Source organism: Octopus bimaculoides, chromosome 2, assembly GCF_001194135.2.
Source record: "Octopus bimaculoides isolate UCB-OBI-ISO-001 chromosome 2, ASM119413v2, whole genome shotgun sequence".
In the NCBI taxonomy this organism is placed as follows: Eukaryota; Metazoa; Mollusca; class Cephalopoda; order Octopoda; family Octopodidae; genus Octopus; species Octopus bimaculoides.
Genome location: NC_068982.1, coordinates 15,751,788 through 15,757,135, shown reverse-complemented (window position 1 = coordinate 15,757,135; position 5,348 = coordinate 15,751,788). Strand labels below are relative to the sequence as shown.

Genomic DNA, 5,348 nt, shown 5'->3' with positions numbered 1-5,348 from the left:
CATCATCATCATCACCACCACCACCACTGCCACCATCAACAACATCATCATCATCATCATCACTTTTCTCATCATCATTGTCACAACCACCATCATTATCATCATCACCATCATCATCGTCATCATCATCATACAGAGTAGCGAACAAGCAAAATTGTTACACCATCAGAAAAATGCCAATGTCTCATTCTTTTTTTTTTTTTCTTTCCGGCTGTTTTGCATTCCAAGTTCAAATACTGCCAAGGTCAACTTTGCCTTTCATCCTTATGGGCCTTAATTAAATAAAGTACAGGTCAAGTGGGGGGGGGGATGCCATCCATTAATCCTCTTCCCTTAAATGGCCAGCCTTGTCATAAAAGCAGAAACCACAATCATTAATATTGCAATTATTATCATTATTATTATTATTATTATTATTATTACTATTATTATTATTATTATTATTATTATTATTACTATTATTATTATTATTATCATCTTCTTTCAATTCTGTTTCCATTTCTTGCTGAGTGGCTGAGTGTCTTCCTGACACCTAGAGCAGAGAAATGCACTGTATACATTGGTAGGCCATCAAAATAAACACACCAGATTGTTCACTTATTATTATTATTATTATTATTATTATTATTATTATTATTATTATTATTATTATTATTATTAATTGTTTTAAGGTGGTGAGCTGGCAGAACCATTAGCACACCGCACAAAATGCTTAGCAGTATTTCACCCGTTGCTACATTCTGAGTTCAAATTCCACTGAGGTCGACTTTGCCTTTCATCCTTTCGGGGTTGATGAAATAAATACCAGTTACACACTGGGGCTTGATGTAATCAACTAACCCCCTTCCCCCCAAAATTTTCAAAGCCTGGTGCTGAGAGTAGAAAAAATTAGAGTTACTTTAAATTCAATATTTCGGGGTTATGACCCCATTTTCAAGAAACTGATGATTGTTGCCGTCAGTTTCTTGCAAATGGGGTCATAACCCCAAAATATTGAATACAAGGTAAGTCTACGTTAATTCACATATTTGTTTTCTTGTGATTTACCTTGCATTTACTTCGCATTGTTCTGGCCTTACCCACAATCCTTTATACAATATATTCTACACAATGCTTCATAGTAATTACTCCATTATATATATATATATATATATATATACACACACACAGAGAAAGTGAGAGAGGGAGAGAGACAGTGAGAGCGAGATAGAGAGACTGGACTATTGCTGTATTTATCAAATCAAAAAAAATGAAAGGGAAAATTGACATTGGGATTTGAAGGTGGGATTAGTGCCAAGTGGTATTAATACCAAAAGGCAATCTTTAAATCCATCTTCAAGTGGATGTCTTGTTAGAGCACTGAATTCTGTCATTTACCTTGAGAGGACCTCTCATGTGGATCCATGGTGCATAAAAGCATGCATGCTTTTAACGCTAGCGCTGCGTTCATATGAGAGGTCCTCTCAAAGTAAATAACACAATATTCAGTGCTTTAATGTTACATACAGTTTAAGTTGGATATAAAGATTGCTTTTTGGTAGCTTGCTTACCAACCTCATGGTTCTGGGTTCAGTCCCACTGCATGGCACCTTGGCCAAGTATCTTCAACAATAGCCTCAAGCTGACCAATGTGAGTGAATTTGGCAGACAGAAACTGAAAGAAGCCCATTGTATATGTATATATATATATATATATATATATATATATATATGAATGTATATATATACTTTATTTAAAAGCAGCAGAAATAGAACAAAAACTGTTACTCAGAGTTTCACGTTTCCGTTCATTGGACAGTTTTGTAAAAATGGAGCAAAATATAACAATATATAACAACATATAACGATATATATATGTGTGTGTGTGTCTGGGTTTGTCCCCACCACCATTGCTTGACAACCGATGTTGGTTTGTTTACGTCCCCTTAACTTAGCGGTTCGGCAAAAATAAGAGACCGATAGAATAAGTACTAGGTTTACAAAGAATAAGTCCTGGGGTCGATTTGTTTGACTAAAAGCGATGCTCCAGCATGGCCTCAGTCAAATGACTGAAACAAGTAAATAAAAAATAATAATATGGCTTCCGTTGCTATTAGTTATTTTAAAATCAGGACAATTTTCTCAACCGAAATATAGAAAGAAATTTATTTTCTTTTATTATTCTTTTATGCAAAGTGGTCGTTAAGGGTCTTTAATTAACATTTTATCTTTTTATTTTTTCCTTGTTTCAGTTATTAAACTGCGACCATACTGGAGCACTGCCTTGAAGAATTAGTTGAATGAATCAACCCCCAATTCTTTTATTCTTTTATTTGTTTCAGTCATTTGACTGTGGCTATGCTGGAGCACCACCTTTAGTCAAGCAAATCAACCCCAGGACTTATTCTATCGGTTCCTCTTGCCGAATCGCTAAGTGACAGGGACATAAACACATCAGCATCGGTTATCAAGCGATGTTGGAGGGGACAAACACAGACACACAAACATAAACATATATATATATATATATATATATATATATATATACGATGGGCTTCTTTCAGTTTCTGTCTACCAGATCCACTCACAAGGCTTTGGTCGGCCCAAGGCTATAGTAGAAGACAATTACCCAAGGTGCTACACTGTGGGACTGAACCCAGAACCATGTGGTTAGTAAGAAAGCTACTTACCACACAGCCACTCCTGCGCCTATATTTATTTTTGTTCTTTGTTTTTCTTTAAGGCTAACAGTTAATTCTATTGGTCTCTTTTGCTGAACCGGTAAGTTACAGTGATGTAAACAAACCAACACTGCTTGTCAAGCGATGGGATAGGGGGTGGACAGACAAACACAGCCTCAAAACACACACACACATACATTCACAAAGACACACACACACATATAAATTCTGGGCTTCTTTCAGTTTCCATCAACTAAATCCACTCACATGGTTTTGGTCAGCCTGAGGCTAAAGTAGAAGACACTTATGCAAGGTGCCATGCAGTGGGACTGAACCCAGAACCATGTGGTTGGGAAGCAAACATCATACCACACAGCCATTCCTGCATCTGACCATCTCTTCTGATTTTAAAATTTTGTAATTCTAAAATTTTAAAGAATTAATTCCCCTAAAGGCAAAAGGCTGCAAATTTCAAGGGGATAACAGCATAATCAATTCCCATCAAACCCAAGTATTTTACTGGTATACCATTTATCTCCTTCCATGCCTCTGGTAAGAATGAAAGAGAAAGTTGATGCCTATCGGATTTGAATTTAACAACTAGATGTGAAAAAAATATTGCAAGGGAGTTTTTTTTTTCTATATTTTATCTTATTTTATTTTATCTGTTGTTCTTCCAATTTTACAAATCCACTGGTATTCTTTGTTTCAATGTAATAATGAATAATAAAGAAACAAATATACACACATATATATACATATATACATATATGTGTGTGTATATATATATATATATATATATATATATATGTGTGTGTGTGTGTGTGTATATATAATTCTAATCATCCCTTTATTATCAGAATGAAATAAAAACAGATCACGAATTACCAATGATAACAAAAACATGATGACAATGATAAAGAATGACAATAATGAATGATGATGATGATGGTGGTGGTGGTGGTGGTGAGTGGGGTGTTGATGGCTGTGATGATGCTGGTGGCTGGGGTTTGTTATGATGATGATGGTGATGATGACGACAATGAAGAATAATGATTACAATGACGATGATGATGGTGATGGTGATGACGACGATGATGAAGGTGATTACAAATGATGAAGATGATGATAAAGGGTGATGGTGGCCTCGATAAAAACGCAGAGTCTAATTGTTACCATGACGACACTGATAATGAGGACAACGATGATAACAACAAGAAGAACAATGATTCAGATTAGCAGAAGGAAAACAAGGAGGAAGAGAGAGAGAGAGAGATGTTAATGATAGAGTTTGCAAACGAAGATAACGGCCAACAGCAGAGATGGAGGAGGGATTGACAATGATGGAAATTGTGGTGGTGGTGGTGGTGGTGGTGTTGGTAGTTGTCGTAGTAGTAGTAGTGACTGTGGTGATAGTAGTAGTAGTGGTAGTAGTAGTAGTAGTAGTAGTAGTAGTAGTAGTAGTAGTAGTAGTGGTGGTGGTGGTGGTGCTGCTGCTGCTGTTAGTAGTAGTAGTAGCAGCAGCAGCAGCAGTGACAACAGCAGCGCCGCCACCAGTAGTCGCAGTGGTAGGTGTAACAGCAGTAGTAGGTAACGGTTAAATGAAATATGGGACTGTAACACTCAAACAATCAGATTAGGTGCCTTAAATGCCAAGAGATAATAACAATGGTTTATCAATATGAAATTTATCACATTCAATCTCTATTCAATATACAACGTAGAGAATCGTATTTAAATTATATCTTACATTTTACATTGATGGAATGATTCTTAAGAAACCGTGCCTCTAGAACAATGAATACAATGTTAATACCTAATTGCAAATGGTATTCTATAGCATTAAAATCTTCCAACAGTGCCATTATTTCGAGAAGAAGGATATAAATATTTGTATCATTTTAGCCGTGCATAAATTGAAGCCTTAAAACAACATGATGTAACATTTGTAAAATTGTAAGATGGAGAGGAAAAAAAAAAATATTAATAAAGTTAATTATATATTTAGGCATCTAAGCGAAAATACTATGCTTACAGAGAATTTTAGATATATTTGTTGAGTCTCCTTCCATTATAAAGCTATGTAGAATTGTGGTGAGCTGGTAGAATTGTGAAGATGTCAGATGAAATGGTTAGTGCTGTTTCGTCTGGTTTTTACATTTTGAGTTCAAATGCCACCAAGGTAGACTTTGCCTTTTATCATTTCGGGGTTGATGAAATAAGGGGTAAAGACATCATTTCAGTCATGAATGTCCATGGGATTGCACCTAGAAAGTTCCCCACTGAGGCACATGTCCGGGTACGGTTGTTTTATGGAAGACCCCAACAGTCATTCATGCATACCAGACTCTTCTCTCCATGCCGCTGATGTTATCCAAAGGAAAGGCAAAGGGGCCAATACAGCATGGCAATTCATTTCTACAGCTGAGTGAACTGAAGCATCATGAAATAAAGTGTCTTGCTCAATAACACAACACACAGACAGATCCAGGAATTGAACTCACTACCTCATGATAGTGAGCCCAATGCTCTAACCACTGAACCATGTGCCTTTACCAATGAAATATGTACCAGTTAAGTACTGGGGTCAATGTAATCAACTAGTGTGTATGATTCTTCTTGGGTTTCTAATAATCACTGAGTTATTCTTTTATTCTTTTAATTGTTTCAGTCATTTGACTGTGGCCA

The 5,348-nt window shown here is 36.1% G+C and overlaps 1 protein-coding gene across 4 annotated transcripts in view; it reads right to left on the bottom strand.

Annotated features, from left to right (window-relative positions):
• LOC106881988 (uncharacterized) overlaps positions 1 to 5,348 on the bottom strand; it is a 450,650-nt gene that overhangs the window by 95,737 nt on the left and 349,565 nt on the right. The window lies entirely within an intron of this gene.